Here is a 17,754-nt window from a genome sequence, read left to right as displayed (position 1 = left end):
AATAAAAATGACTGAATATTGTAAATGAATTGTATACTATATTTTATTAATGAATTGATAATCAAAAATTATTAAGGAACTAAAGAATAAAATATTTTGAATGACACAACAATGCACTATAATACAAATGCATTGTTGCGTCATTCAAAATATTTTATTCTTTACAAACAATAAACGATGCTTCAAGCGAACTACAATACTCTCCTATTAAGGAACTGCTTATTGTTAATAAATTATTATGCCGGCTGAATTTTGATTATATATATTAATGAAACACAGACAAAACACACACACACACACACACACACACACACACACACACACACACACACACACACACACACACACACACACACACACACACACACACAGGTGTTCAATATAGAAAACACGTAGCAGAGCTCAAATGATTTGAGTTTACACCCCAAAATCTTTATCGAGGACTATTCCGCGGGGTAAAGAGTAGCTATAAGAGGAAGCCAGGTAAGCGGATATGGAGATAACCAAGCAAATAAACACGCTTGAGTTTGCTAAATAAAAAATGCATACATGCATACATACATGCATGCATACATACATGTAAATATATATATATATATATATAAAGATATATATAGAGAGAGTGAGAAACAAAAAGTGAAAATATTCAGATGAACACTCGTGTATAGGAGTATAGATGTTAATATATTTACAGAACAAATTTACATGGAGTAAAAAAGATCACAGAAAACTAGCGGAAGAGGGTATCAGATATCAGGTCTGACAGCTGCTTCTGGGGGATCAGGGTTACGTAATAGTTGTAATGTTGGCAGATGGAGTGTGCAAAATGTCAAGGATATGCAACCAGTATATAAACAGATTGGTGAGTTGCCAATCTTTCCACCCTGAAGACGGAAGCTGACTTTATGGTAATGTATTATTATTATTATTATTATTATTATTATTATTATTATTGAGGCGAAGAGCTGGCACAATCGTTAGCGCGCTGGACGAAATGCTTAGCGGCATTTGGTTCGTCTTTACGTTCTGAGTTCAAATTCCGCCGAGGTTGACTTTGCCTTTCGTCCTTTGGAGTCGATAAATTAAGTACCAATGAAACACTGGGGTTGATGTAATCGAGTAGTCCCCTCCCCACAAATATCAGGCTTTGTGCCTATTGTAGAAAGGATTATTATTATTATTATTATTATTATTATTATTATTATTATTATTATTATTATTATTGTTGTTGTTGTTATTTTGTTACCGTACTAATTTAGGTTAGATATATCAACATATTTGGTATGACAACCTACGTTGCAGGTATGAATGTCAATGTGCTGCTCAAACTTTCAAAGTTCATTTAACACTTCACAGTGACACCGTGATAAAAACGATCCATTGCCACATAGAAAATGTGTCATAATTCCCATATTAGTAGAGAACGGTTCAGACATTACTAATAGTATAAATATTAAGAATATTAAAAGATTTGTTTGCCAAACTATCCTTATGCTTAGACAAACAGTTTCTTTCTTTACGGTAACAAAGCGACAATGGGTGGCCAAGAACGTGAAAAGGTTCGAAACTTCTGAGTCACTCTGACACTGTGGTGCCGAGAAGCAGTTTTATTCCGCTTTAGAATCATACATTTATTAAAACTATAAGTCTTGTTTAGTGTAGTAATTATTTTTAATACTCATGCCCAGTTGCTAGGTTCATGTTGCAGAAAATACACAGTTTCTCTTATTAGAAACTTATGAATACACTTATATAAGAAGCAAAGATGATACAGAACAATTTATTCTAACAGTATATTACTGCTGCATATTTTCTTGCCATTTCAACACTGGCCTCCTTAGATGAAGATAAAGTAAACTTACGAAGAACTAAACAGCCATGATTTCGTCTCTTTAAGAACCAAAGTAGATATTCTATATTGAACAAGAATCAATAACGATATTAAAATACGATTCCGTTAAAAATGGTTGGGAAAGGAAAACGATAGCTGTTCAGTGCAGATAAATGTACACTATTCGCCAGGCCAACTAAGTGATCACTTTAGGGCACTAAAATCTCGGCGGGGAGGGGTGGGGCGTCACAAGTTCTTAACTTAAACAAAATATCATAATCTTCCAAAAAGTACTAAATCTCAATGATAAAGAGAAAACCGGAAGTCACTTTCTGAACGGAGAATGACGAAGGATAGAGTTGGGGTGGAGCGAGATGAGAGGATTGTTTGGTGTTATGACCTGTCGCATGGTTTGTTGTGAGCCATTTCAAATTTTGCGCGCTGACAGATTATTCTGTGACATAGATTTTTTGTGTTCAACTGTATTTTTCAGCTGGTGTCAAGAGGGTGAATTCTCGAGGAATTTGTAGAAAAAAAATTCTTAAAGGGACGCGTAACGTAGAGCTTGAAATAAAAGGGGCACTCATTCTAGGGCTGGAAGAAGGAAGCACACATTGTATCGATAGGGAAAGGAGGCATATATTCTAGGACTGGCCAAAAGTGCTCAATATCTTGGCGTCAGCCTTACTTCCGGCTCCACACTGTATTTCACATTAAAAACAGAAATACTTAAAACGTTCGTTTATTCTAATTGAATATTTTTATGTAGTTAGTAGCATTGTTCTTTCAAGCCTTCAGTCTTTCAACGTACAACAGAAGCAATCTATCTTTATGAAATTAATGCGGTATGTATTTGAATATTGACTACTTATTGGTTTCAAAGTTGAGCAAATAGAAATAAACATGCCTTGTTGAGGAAGAACATAACTAACTGAATCCACATATATTTCTAACAGTGATATACTGCAATCCAGCGAGATAAAATAAAAGGTCGACCTAGACAGGATTTGTACAAAAATTACGCATCTCAAGTAAATATTGTGAGGCCTTCTGACCAGAACGCAAATGTTTCACTGATTTCCGATCGACCTAATATTGGTTTCAAATTTTGGTACAATGCCAGCAATTTCAGAGGAAGGGCTAAGTTGATTGAATCTATCCCAGTGATCAGCTGGTACTTATTTTATCGATTCCGAAAGGATGAAAGACAAAGTAGAGCCCAGCGGCATTTGAAGCCAGAACTTGAAGGCAGACAAAATCTCGCTAAGCATTTTGACCGTCGTGCTAACGATTCTGCCAGCTGTCGCCTTCTATCGCCCTAATATTAATCAATATTCTATAGATATTGGTCTTCTGTTGATTTCTTATATCAGCACAAAATTAGAAATTTATAGGGAAGTGTTACACCTGTATGAATTAACCGAGTATCATGCTTCGATGGAAGCTGAAAAGCTGTGAATTTGTAAAACTAAGATAAAAATGTTCTCGATATAAAACATATTAAAGTTTATAAAGCTTTAAAAGAGAATATGAAAACATAAAGTAAAAGTTCAGACTGTTATGGTATATTATGAATCAATTTAGTAGTAATATTGGATAGTTAGTGGTAAAAAATAGGAGGATAAAAAATATTGTAACTTAATTCTAGCAAGTTGGTTGGCAGTTAGGAATGACTGTATTTCCATGTGGATGGGAAACAAAGAAAAGGTCAGGAAAAATTTCCGTGTGGCAATTACGCAAGTTCTTCCGTTGAAAAGAAAGATGATGAGTTCAGTGAAGGTCAGAATAAGGTTTGGAGGGATCTTACTATTTCAACGTTTAGAAGTCTCTCTCTTTCCCTCACTTATTTCTCTCTCTCTCTCTCTTTCTCTCTCTCGCGCGCGCACACGCACACACACACACACACACACACACATACACACACACACACAAACACACACACAGAGTCAATCAGCTGTCAGTGTTTTGAGCGTAGATGTTAATGAGCGTGGATAAAGCTTTGTACATGTTTTCTGGCGAAATAAGGTATTAATAATAACACTTAATGAGAAAAAGTGTCCCGTTGGCGCTGGCCCTGCCAATTCCTTCTTTTTCGATGGCTCTGGTTCAGAGTCTCTGATCTTTCCCGACTCTGGCATTTAAGTTGCCAAGTAGTACAGTCTTGTCTTCTTTTGGAGTGGAAATGAGTACTTCATCGAACTGAGCATAGAATTTTCTCTTCACGTCATCTTCAGCGTCCAAAGTTGGAGAATAAGCATTGATGATGGTGGCATGTTGATTTCTTTAGAGTATAAACCTCAGTCTCATAAGTCGTTCATTGATTCTGAGAGGTTGCTTTGTCAGTGTCCGAAGCAGGCTGTTTCGGATAACAAAACCCACACCATAACTCCAAATAACAGCAAATACCGGTATTCAAGTGGTGATGCGGGGAGGACAAACACAAACACACACACATAAATAACACACACGTAGATTTATATACATATATATATATATATATTCACGATTTTCTGATAATAGGGGAGTATGTAACACATACGAACATATACTAAATACACAGACGAACAGAAAACACAGAAAGTCACCAACTCCTCTTCATTTATCGGCCAGAAGGTCAAGCGCAATTTCGGCCATTATCGATAATATCACTTCCACTCTGGAGGCACCGGCAAGAAACTTGCCGGGAATGGGACCAAAACATAACAAAACGAGACCGTTGGTGAATGGACGAGGGAGAAAACAATAAACATAATAAAGGCTTAGCGTCATGCGAAAACAACAATTATAATGATACATACACAGCAAAAAAAAAAAAAGGCTTAGGGTTGCAAGACAAGACAAAAATGAATAACGCGAAGGAGAAATGAAAACTATCCAAAAGGACCATTAACATGGGAAGGGTGGAGTGAGGAGCTCAGAAAATCGTGACCAGTCCGGTCGAAGACAACGCAAAAAAGAATCACACCGTCTTAGGCCGTCACAGATCACATGATAGTAAGAGAAGGGTAACAGAGAAAGACAGAGAGAGAGAGGGGGGAGAGCGAGAGTAAGAACCAGAGAGAGAGAGGGAGAGAGAGAGAGAGAGGAAATTAAGAGAAGCGAGGAGCTCAGAACATCGTGACCAGTCCGGTCGAAGGCAACGCGAAAAAGAATGACACCGCTTTAGGAAGTCATGGATCATGTGATAGTGGTACCCCTACCATGTTTATAGTCCTTTAGGACAGTCTTCATTTCTCCTTCGCGTTACCTATTTTTGTCTTGTCTTGCAGCCCTAAGGCTTATTATTTTTTTTTTTTTTGCTGTATATGTATTACTACCTGACGTACCCGGTAATTCCCAGGAAATCGGGGCTTATCTCTTGGTTCCGTTCTCATAATTGTTTCGCTAATCCAATAACAACAATATAAAGTATGTAGCCCTTAAAACGCTGCTTGTGCATTTACAGAGAATACTGAACTGTCTTCCACAGGATCTTGTTTTTAGGAATTGCCAACAGGTTATGAATACCCAAATTGTGAAGTCAGTTATGTAATAACATGCAATTAGTTACCCGATAGTAAGAATTCAAATAAAGTAGCCCCGAAAAGGGCTTTAATGCGTGCCCAGAGTATATAGAACATGGGAGGAAATACTTATAAGGTATTATACTAAAATCGTGAAGCACTCCTTGCTGCTATTGAAGTACGGTTTGCATTTCTTCAGGATTTTTCACTTAGATTTTAAAATATTTACGACTTGAACATTCTTCAGAGCTCAAGATAAAATATGACTATCACAAAGGTAGTTTAGTTTGGAACAATTGTGGCTTCAAGTTTTGATACAAGTGCAACATTTTTTAGGGGACGGAGCAAGTCAATTTATAGCGCTACCAGTACTTGGCTAGTGTATACTTTATCGACTCCGAAAGAATGATAGGTAAAATAGACCTTGATGGCATTTGAACTAAGAATGTCATTAGTCTGTAGAACTATCACAAAGCATTTTTTCGCCGCTTTAACTTCCTGCTAGCTTGCTGCCTTGCTTGAAATAATAATATTTTGAGGAAAATATAATAGAAACCGTTTCTAAAATTGTTTATGAACAAACATTCCTTCACAATATCGTATTTCTGTGAAGATTTGGTGTTCGTATTGTCCCAGTGTAAGTCCACATCAGCAGTTAATATACGGAATTTAAAACACTAAAGTTTGATTTTCATCTGTTCTCTTTTGCTTCTTAATGCCTTGTGGTGTTTAATTGTGTTCCCTACGTTTCGAGTTGAATGAATCCGAAATAACTTTTGCTTGTCATTCCTGGGAGTCGATAAAACCAGTACCAATGAAGTATTGAAAGATAAATACACTCAATTGCCCCACTTCTCACTCAGTTAAAACAGAAATCAATAACGAAGTGCACTAACGTCTTTGTACGGCAGTCAATGTGAAGCGATAATAGCGAACATGAAAAGCAAGGGCCACATTAAATAGACAAGCTCGTGCTAAACTAAATCAAGGATCTAGCTTCCATTCCTAGCTATAGCGTTTTTATTTGATTCAGTATGGAATACCCAGTGAGAAAGGTGTGAATGTCACACAATCTGATAGAATTCACAAATTTACATTCTTCTATAAACTTTATAAACTAATGTGAGCGTAACAAAATCAATAATGAAGGAATATATGGAACTACCATGGTGGCATTGACATATCTAATTACTATTGAAGCTTCACGGAATATATTCTCATACATAAAATTATAGATTTATTACTATAAACTTCTAATGAAAAGATGATACTGAAATGGGATTTTAAAAAAAAATCAATAAACAGCTTTTGCATCAACAATTCGCCCTAAACAATGAAAGGTATAAAATATATTATTCTCAAAGATAATTATATACTTAATAATCTTTTCTACTGTAGGTACAAGGCCTGAAAATTTGGGGGAGGGGATAGTCGTTACATCGACCCCAGTGCATAATTGATACTTATTTCATCGACTCCGAAAGGATGAAAGGCAAAGTGGACCTCAGTGGAATTTGAACTCAGAACGTAAAGACGGGCGAAATACCGCTAGGCAGTTCGTCCAGAGTGCTAACGATTTTGCAGCTCGCTGCCTTATATATGCTTATAATACATAATGAGCTTGCTAAGTCATTTCGGTTTTTAGTTATGTTCTTGATTACAAGGTTAGGAATTATCTACGAGTTCGGCAAATTCTTTGTCTTGTCATCAATGATAAACAGCGTTATGGCAACCAATTGAAAATATTCATTGCCTCCAATCAATGTTGTGAAAACACCAACAAAAAAAAAAAAGAAAGAAAAAATGTTTGTTGATGAGAGAGGGTCCGGAGACAGTTGTGTTCGTAGTGATGGAGATAAAAGCTTAAAATCAATTGTATTTTCTATCTTAATATTTTTTCTTTTGTGAAATAGAAACATAAATCTTCTCTCTCTCTCTCTCTCTCTCTCTCTCTCTCTCTCTCTCTCTCTCTCTCTCTCTCTCTCTCTCTCACTCTCTCCCTATCTGTCGCTTTGTCCAACTGATAGTGGCATACTGTGAACGTAGATAATCTTTAACGTAGGTTCATGAAAATGTATTAAAGTAATACTCTCTAGAATGGTTTCGTGGTACTGTTGTAGTGAAACTACCTCCCGCCATTAGATACAAAACTACTATCGCCATTACATACAATCTTCTCATTTAAATATAAATAAATGCGAGCGTAGTAGAGAACCCATTCCTTGTCATCACGTGACTGATTATTATTCGAATCGGCAACTTCTTCGAACCGTTCCCGCCAGAACGCAAACTGACCAATCACGGCCCCTAATAAGGTCACGTGATAGAGTAAAATTCTGAAGCCATCGGGAGCCCATAGTTTGTTATAAATAGCTTTAACTCGGCAACCAAATTGGTCTCGGTCCAGTTTCTCTTTGAGAACTGTTCCGTGTACCACACGACAGCAGCAGCAGCCAGCGACCACTTCAGAAGCTTCGTCCAGCCACGATGACCTCCGCCGTCGCCACATCAGCAACAAGAGTCTACGACTACTATCCAGCATCATCGTCATGACCAACACGATTACTACCAAACAGCCTCTACACCACCAGCGTCAACACGACTTACTATGTACACCAAACCAAATTACCGCGGCACATCTCTCTCTTCGATTCTGTTAGGTGACTCAGCTTCACCACGGTAAATAAACAGACAAGAGTTCTTAAACAGACAAGAAATTCTCAGCCAGTGACGAACATCTGTATAACAAGAATCACGGCCCGGCATCGATGCCACGACATCACAACTAGTGATCAGCTCTGCCAAACTCAGCCAACTCACTTCACATACAGATTCATATTATTGTGTACCCAAGGACTGGTATAATTGTCCACGTGTTATTGACTCTCTTTCTATCTGCTGTAAACACTCACACACATGTATCACTCACCATACATACTTTTCTTTGTATGACGGCCTGTCTTTGATTATGTTATTATATGTCGCATTCACACTCTCACACAGACATACATCTTTAACGCTACAATAAATATCTCTGTTATTCATCTAATACGGTTGTGGTCTTTCATTACTGGTCATCTATGTTATCGTCGCATAACATATCATGTATATCATCATTTGATATATATTTGTATGTTCGACCGTGTGACACGTTTAAATAAAAGGAGTCCTGTTTTTTCCGTTCGTCACCATTTCTCCTTTTTGAGTTCGCACGGTCGTCCCTTACACTGTCTTACAATTCGACTACATGAAGTAAGAGTTAAACTGGTATCTTTCTGAGACTTACTACAAATGTGCAACTTGAAACGAATTCCTCTACAATTAATATTTATGACAAATGTTGGATATGAATTGTGCTGGTTATTTAAAGTATGTGTTGAAACATCGGAACAGTTAGTTATTGGATACTACCTATTTCAAAGACCTAACATATTGAAAGCCAAAGAAATGCTGTTATAAGCAAATTAAATATCTCCGAGGTAAATACTTTTTTTTTATGATAAGCTTCCAACAAAATGAGAAAACCAATAAATGAGATTTTTTCAAATATTGTTTGTTGCTTGTTTTTTCTTTTATCAATATTTTCCCCTAAGCAAATCGGTGACAAAACTAGATTCATTATTGTGACAGACAATTTATATTTGAGAATAAGTGAACTGCGGGTAAGTTGAAAAGTTTGGAGAAGAGAACTCTGAACGTATTAAGAAAGTGACCTGATATAGTTGTATAATAAAATGAACTTTAACAATTCATTTCCCCACAATTTTCATTCAAATGGACAATTTTGCAAGTTCAAACCGAATCTTTTTGCGTGAAATTATATCTGCACGCATACACACACACTTTCAGACACATAGACACATAATATATACACACGCTCACGTATACCTGCAGGATGTGTCCAACCCCACGCCAGAAATATACGTATACACGTATTGAATGGCTATAAAGTCAGTGTTTATTAAAATACGTTTCATGTTCAAAATCTAATAGAATCTACTGGCAGAATTTAATTTTTTTATGAACGCCTGTTTTCAAACTGTTCTAGTTCAAGCATTATTGATAACGCGAAGCTATAGAATCGCAAATATCAAGAATTCTTGTTTAGTAGCTGTCAACTGGAATCCCCATCAAAGAAAAAAAATGTCTAATAGTATGAGGTCCGACGGAGAAAGAGTATTCTATTGAACCGCTTCGTCCAATCCCCATATTTGGCAAAATCTCATTTGGTTAGATCCTTACATTACTGTAGTAGTGTGGAGTGGGGTACTCCATCATTCTGGAAATGAAAATCCACATCGTCAATGTCCTCTTGAATGCTTGTCTTCACAGAGAGTTAGCAATAAGTTCAAGTAAACAGGACCAGTGACAGTATCGTAAAAACAATGTTTCAGTCAATCCATAAGTTCTCTTATTTTTTTTGTTTGTGTATCTCTTTGATTCTTATTTTGCTCTATTGGACCCTCATAGCCATTTAGTGTTTTTTAAAAAATCCTATTATATTTTTATAATTAAATATTATTAGGAAAAAGATTAAAATATTTTGTGTATTATGGACACCTAAGGATAATATGGACTCGGTTGAGAACCACTGAGTTTATCCTTTGATGATAAGCCGTACCATGTAACTTCAAATAAATTAACACGACGTTCCTCTGTAATATGCAGATTGTCAGGTGCAACTGAGACGGTTAACTGACGCACTTAATTTAAATGTAGCTTCACTACTCCAAGTAATCATTGTCAGAAAGTGGATTAACTGAACCATTTTTACGATACTGTCACTGGTCCTGTTTACTTGAACTTATTGCTAACTCTCCGTGAAGGCAAGCATTCAAGAGGACATTGACGATGTGGATTTTCATTTCCAGAATGATGGGTACATCTTGCCAATTACCACTCACAAAACTCTACTCTTGGATCAGGATAATCCTCATCGAGGGCACGGAGAGCTCTTGTTCCAATGACAGCACTTTAAAAAAATGTGATCAACGCTTGATTTTGAAATTCCTATCTCATGACCTGCATGCCGCACAGATTTTTGAGATTCTTGAAGTCTGTAAATATGTTTCTAGAATCCTTTCATGCTGTTTGAGACCTGTCGATATCTACTGTCTTCCAGAACGTTTCTTGTGGACTGTCTGAACAATTCTATGTTTCAACTTAATTGTAACGCGAGTGTTGGTAGGTCGCGAAGGTGGATCTGCTTAGAACTCCCTCGGCTGCACTTCAAACTCCCAGTAGCATTTTAGGGTACATTTCCTCTGTTCAAAGCTTAGTCTGGCTCCCTTTATTATTTTTAATGTCTTAGATAAAAGAAAAAAAGAACTGAAAAGTAGATGAATGATCAATTATTAAAGTATGTATACACATACATACACGCTTTTATATACCTATATATGACAGTTAGACGATACAACAAAGGACAGGAAAAAACAAGGACGGGTCATTCGGAGCTTTCTATCGTCAGTGGAGTTCCAGATCGTCGTTGCGGTTTCGGCTTGTTACACACGAGACTGTTCCAACCTGATACATACATACATACATACATACATACATACATACATACATACATACATATCAGAAATGAGTGCACACAATAAAAACACATAGTAAACTTTACAAACGAAAAACGTAATTGAAAATTAAGCTCGTATCATCTATCTCACAAAGGATTATAGTAATATCGACAAACCAGCTGTAACTACCCTAGTTATGCCAATAACCATTGAATACCGTTGTTAGGCAACGATATACAGTAATCCCTCGCTATATCGCGGTTCACCTATCACGGTTTATTATTTAAGCATACGTCGATTCTTCCGTGGTGTTGTTTTGCATTTATAATAAAATATATACAAATTATAAAAATAGTAAAAAAATATACAGTACAGTTCTGTTTCTACTTCGCGGATTTTCATCTATCACGGGTGGTGGAGTTTGGAACGTAACACCCGCGATTGTCGGAGTATTACTGTAGTGGGAACGAGATACAAAAGCAGTTGAGCCTTAGCTAATGGAACTGAGAAACACAACGATAGGGAAAAAATGCATGGTTAAGGCTATCAACAACACAGAAAAAGGAATGTACACAGTGTACACACATAGTTTTCAAGTTATTTCACAAACAAACTAAACAATATTCGATCTATTATAAAGATATCTACTGTGCCATAACTTTGTTTCATGCTGTTAATCAATCTCATTATTAGCTTTGTCAACATAAAACTGAAAGTTAAGGCATTGTAGTTAACTTTAATTACTAATGTATAAATACATATATTCATTCATACATACATGCATACATATATATGCATGCGTAGATACATGTATACACACACACATATATGCACATATATAATATATACATGCACACATATATGATATATATGTGTGTACATATATGATATATATGTGTGTGTGTGTTTGTGTGTGTGCGCGCGTGTGTGTGTATACACACACACACACATAATTTATTCATGGCAAGGAAAGTTACATTATTACATTTCCGGATCTCATAGTTCTATTCGCGCGCGCGCGGTCTTTATGCATACAATTCTTGATTAAAATATACACACACACATGCAAACATACATAAATACATATGTTTAAACATATTTACACATAGAATGAAAGAAACAAATGAGATTGGATGAGAAAAAGAGAGAGAGAGAGAGAGTGAGAGAGAGAGAGAGTGAGAGAAAGAGAGAGTGAGAGAAAGAGAGAAAGAGAAAGAGAAAGAGAGAGAGAGAGAGAGAGATTGGTAGTAAGAGGGAATTATATTGGTTGTTACTATATTTTTCATTATTTTGCTGTTTCTAATGTATAGGGCAGTGTTGCCAATAGTGTTGGCAAAAGGAACAACATTCATAGACGGAATATTTGATTAAATTACGCATCTCATTTCTTTATTTCCATATTGTTCTTTTAACCTACAATGCTAGCAAATGACACACAGTCGAAGATTTCTCTTGAATAAGGTCTGTAGCTAGTTTTGATCAGCATGGAAAGAATCCTGGGTCATATTATTATTTACCATTACTTCCTGGTTATATGTATATTGTTGAACACTTAAAAGGTGAGCGCTTGACCAGGTTTATCATCTCGCTTGCAGGCCATTTCCTCATACAGGTGCGCCATGAGAATATTATACTAACCGTTGTTCAGAGGTTCTTCTATCTGTATGCTTTGACTTTATACTAATCCTGAGAAGAAAGGGATCGAAACCACTGAAGTATATCGGTCTCAGAAACAAAATACCATCATGAAGTTTCGAAAGCAGATATTGTTCCCCCAGTTCCCGGAGCTCGAACTATTATTTTGATTTCTACAACTATACATATTTTTTTCAAAAAGAAGTAAAAAAGAGAAAAAACTTGTACTTAATGAAACGTAATTGCTATTCCCATTTTTTAGTGAAGATGATGTAGCAGCGTCAAAGTATACCTGAGAATTTTTATTTCTTTTACGAAACATGTTTTAAGTATTGTAATAACTGATGATTTTGTATTTGACGAACAATAAATGATGCATAAAAGTTATATTTGTCTTTATGAAAGTTCATATCATTTTCAATAATGTACTTGTTGCAGATGCGGTTTTTCTATGAGATAAATGATTTTGAAGTGAGCGTCTATTATCACAGTATTTTAATCATGTTAGTAATTTATTGACTCCAGATTATAAAGATTATAAAGTAAATTGTTGTCAAGAACAATTTTCTGAACTATTACCTTTGAAATTTATAGTTTGCAATAACTATATCTACACTGCATTTCGATCGGTTCGCTTTCAGACGGTCATCAGGCATCGTAATTCCTGGGTGTATAGATGGTCCCAGACTGGAATAAGGCATCCAAAAGCAATCGGAGAATGAACCAATTACTAGATGCAGGTAATAGGATGGGAAATTGTGGCCTTTATAGCAACAATTCCTCTCATATATGAAAGCATTTAAGGAAATAGCAACTTGTGAAGTTTACATTTTTCACAAGAACACAAAGAATGAATAAATATTATATAAGCAGAGAAATTAAACATCAAGAAAAGTCACCAAGAATTTAGCTAAGAAAATTAGGTTAATAACATTTTTTTCTGTGTTAAATGTTTTCACGTCTAATTCAATCTAATCCGAATAATCACCGGATTAAGAAAAGACAGCTTTAAATAAATAGATCGAGAATACCTCACGCTGGATAAACAAACAAAATTTTTGAGTTTGACATAAATAAGATTTCTGGTGCGTCACAAGGACATCTAGGTGTGCTGCAATTTAAAAAACTATATATAATTGAAGCTTTACACCAGACATAGATATCATTCGAGAAAGCTGGCCGTGTGAGATATGGCTCATCACCAGGTTGGCAACATTACTAAAAAAAAATTAAAGGTAACTTTTTGACAGGGGTGCATTTCAGAAGTTCCACATGTCGCACTTTGCGCATGATTGCTTTAGACAAGTCATATTAACATTTGAGCGCCTTGAAAAATGCAATATTGATAATTTCGTTATAAACAAGCGTTAGTTTTCTAATTTTTTTCCTAAATTTTTAATTTAAGCAAAACATTTTTTAGCTTCGGAAATGAAGTGAGCCAGTAATTTCTTTAATTTTTCAGAGGGCTGAAAAAGATTTGAACTGTCATTTAGAATAGATACGCATTATAAGGAATATATTGAACCTAGTTCAGCTCCATAATGTAGATCTTAGGATATTTTAAAAATAGTATGAAAGAATTTGTTGTTTTACAGAGAATTAACTGTTTTCCTTAAAGATAAGGAAAACTGAAATCAAATGTGTTACAAGTATGTGATAGTAGCATGTCTCGATGATGAAAATTCAGTTGTTCGATCAACTGGATTATCTGCTCCTGAAATAATGTGTAAGTAGTTGATCATTCCACAGACTTGCACACTTAACGTATTGGTCAGTCAGAATCTGCGTGACACAATATATGACAATACTGTACTTTTTGAAATACAAGTACAATCCACCCTAAGAGCCTTCCAACAGTTTCAGTTCATCCATTTTCTCTCATAAAGTATAGGCCTACTGAGGATATAGAAAATGGCATCTGCTCAAAATGCCACGCAATGGTTTTGAACCAGGGACCTCAAGATTGCAAAGCGGATTTTTTAACTATTCGTATAAACCGCGCCCACTACAAATTGGTGGTGGTGGCAGTGAAACTCTGTCAATCAATGATGAGTATTTGGTTATTCGATCAGCTAAATTATCTCTCCTGAATCAACGTGTTAGTGGATGAGTGTTCCGCAGGCACCGTATATCCTTAATGTAATTTTCAGGTAGAATTAACATGATATAGTATAAATCAAGGTTGTACTTTTTGAATTATAGGTGCAATTCATCTAGCGTGTTTCTATAGAATTTCCGTCAACTCAGTTTCATTTACGAAGTTATAGAAAATGACGTTTTCCCAAGATGCAATAAAATGGATCCTAACTGAGGACCTCTTGATTGCGAAGTGAAACGTCTTTGCGCCTACTGGAGTGTGAAAAACAAATAAAGAAACAGAAGTTAGTGAAACAAACAATGAAAAAGTACAAATCGATAAGGAAAGCAAAGAAAAGTTAGAGATAATAAAATAATATTAATCTTTTGAAAAATAATCAGAAGCTGTAATGCGAGAAGTAAAATTTATACTATAAAAACATAATAGTGGGAAAAAATTGAACGGTACATAGATGAAAATTTAATGGAATCTAAACAAGAGACCGTAAATGAACCAAAGTTAAGCAGTATATAGACAAACTACAGTGGAGATTTTAACACTTTTGATAAAAATAATAAGCTACAAATAATTAATCTGTAAATCAGATTCTGGGAAAATTATTGTCACTCACATGCACGAATAAACATTATAAGAAAGTAAAAAGAGATAGAAGTGACATAAAATATGTGTAAATTATGGAAAGACCGCAACAGCTATTACGAAAGATTATGTTAAAATATATAAGAATGTATTGATCATCTCAGCAATAGCTTGGGGTAGCAAAAAGAAAACATCTACTTTGGCATAAGAAGTCATGGTAGAGAGAATAAAGAAATCGAATGTGCTGAGGTTTTTAACACCTCAAGTGTAAATCCACGATTGTGTTACAAGGTGATAAGCAAGGGGAAAAAAGGTCAGTAACGTATAACAACATCAACAGCTAACCTTTGAAATGAATGAAAGGGAAGGTAAAGACTATATCAATTTTCATTGGTCATTAAGGCGGAGAAAAGTTTAAAAGTTATTGCTGAAGTATAAATACAAAACGGAAACATAGCTGGAGTTGTTACCTTACTAATAATCACTGGCATTCCCCACTGCATGCATCCATTCAATTTTTAATAAACTCGAATCCCGGGCTTGTTTCCCTTGCCTTTCTTGGAAAGAATTATCACGGGTATAAATTTAATTAATTGAATTTTGGTTAGGATGGGGAGCTCCCTACATTAAATGTGAATGAATGCCATTTTACGAAATCATATAAATTGCGCGTAATAACTAAAAGTAATGCTGAATAAAAATGACGATAAAAAAGTCATGGAGGTAAGAAAGATAAGGTAAGGTGATTTTTGTTCAAAATAATCATGTTTTGTTTATTCTTCTAACTCCTACCCCACACCTGATTTACCTTTATAATCTTCTTTATTGAATAATATAATTATATTGAATAATATAATTACATGATTGCAGGTAACTGTAATCATATAATTTTTACAGATGCTAGTATGAAATGTTGCTATAAGTACACCTGCCGTTTCTTGTAGAAGATAGAAACGACCAAATGGAATTTTAATGATAAAAATAATTCTTACCGTATACTCTGCAGGTGAATTATTGATTCATCATATTACACACCACACATTAAATTCTATTAAAATCATGTTTACCAAATAGAATAATACATCCAGATAAAGTAGAACAGAAAGGTAGAGTTTTCCCTGTCCCTATACCAAAAAGAATGTGTGTTATGTAATTTGTTCCTTGAAATCATTGGTTGTTATGCCTATATAGTGTTTCGTGATACCATTTGATGGCGTGAGTGTGGTTTTATATACAGGAAGGATCTCCTAGTGGTTATCTCTTTACATGATAATTGTTGCTGATGAAATATCAAACACCACAGAAAACCTACTACTTGATGCTGATATTCTGTCTACTTTACCACGTGGAGCATATAATGAAAGGATTGGAGCTGGTTAGCTTGCATACTTATGTGACCTGAATTGGCCTTTGAAAGTCCAAATATTCTCACTTAGAACACATCTTTTAACTTCTTTTACATTCTTCACTATCTGCCTCTATACAGCTGACGATGTAGACGTGTTCTGTGTCCACGAAACTTTAAGTAATATGGAGCCTCTTACTAAATACGTACAACTCCGACTAAATATGTTGAGTGCTACTTTCTTTGTTTGTCCATCCAAGCGTATAGTCAATAATTGGCGATGTACGAACATTTGAGGAGGGAGAAACAACTTGTTTTACGATGATTTCTACTGTCTAGAAAAAAAAAGGCGACCCACTACTCAGCGTATTATGGAGACCTATGATGGGGCTGAAGTCACTGAATTTATGGAGTTATTTATGTTGAATGTCCTACAAATTGTAGACGCCACAGCAGTTCGACTCTGTACAGGAATAAGAACGTATTGAATACCACTTTCTTTCGCTTGTCCAGTCACTCGCGCACGCGCGTATGTGTGCGTATGCGCGTGTATATATATATGGTAGAATTAAACGAAAAAACAACAACAGACGAGGACAGGTGGTGTAAACAACAAAAGGATGTATTAGTTTAACGCTCGGGAATACAGAAAGTCTTCAACGTTTCGAGCTACGCTCTTCAACAGACAGAAATAAGGAGAAAAACAAGGAGAAAAACACGGAGAAAAAAATTGAATGGTTTGGTCAGCGATATGCATTATGTATGCTTACATGTAATAATGTGTGTGCACGTAAGCGTGTGCGTGAGTATGTATGTGTATGTGTGGTTTAACTTGAAATGTAAGGTACACATTTTCCATAAACATGCAATTTTAGATTCACATTGAAAAGAGAGTGGCTACACTATAGGCTTTATCCCACCGTGGGCAGAAAAGATGGGACCGATTCGTCTAGTTTCCGGTCTTCTTACATCTTCACCAGGAGATTAATAACTTGCAACTGTTTTTAATGTATGTAAATCAAAACTCTTCGAAACTGGTTAGTTTAATTTGCATAACATAACGAGCTGACAATGAAGTTGAAATAATTCATAGTGTACCACACAGCATTTTAGGATCTGATAAAATATAAGGCATATTTTTAATTTACTTACAGTATTGATTTTTATTTCCATATCAATATCTCTAGCCGGCTTTGCTATTGGCCAGGTGCCACTTGTATAAATTGATAGAAAATACTGATAAA

At 35.6% G+C, this 17,754-nt stretch overlaps 1 long non-coding RNA gene across 1 annotated transcript in view; it reads left to right on the top strand.

Moving 5' to 3' along the window:
• The window catches only part of LOC106878779 (uncharacterized), a 42,025-nt gene extending 29,168 nt beyond the window's left edge, over positions 1-12,857 (top strand). Inside the window, exon 3 of the long non-coding RNA XR_001410548.3 lies at positions 12,449-12,857. This is a non-coding gene — a long non-coding RNA (uncharacterized LOC106878779). The remainder of the gene's footprint in view (positions 1-12,448) is intronic.
• Positions 12,858-17,754: the final 4,897 nt, after the last annotated feature.

This window comes from Octopus bimaculoides, chromosome 15 (genome assembly GCF_046866305.1).
Source record: "Octopus bimaculoides isolate indiv1 chromosome 15, ASM4686630v1, whole genome shotgun sequence".
NCBI classification, from domain to species: domain Eukaryota; kingdom Metazoa; phylum Mollusca; class Cephalopoda; order Octopoda; family Octopodidae; genus Octopus; species Octopus bimaculoides.
Note: the sequence above shows the minus strand (reverse complement) of the source record. Positions and strands in the feature narration are given on the sequence as shown.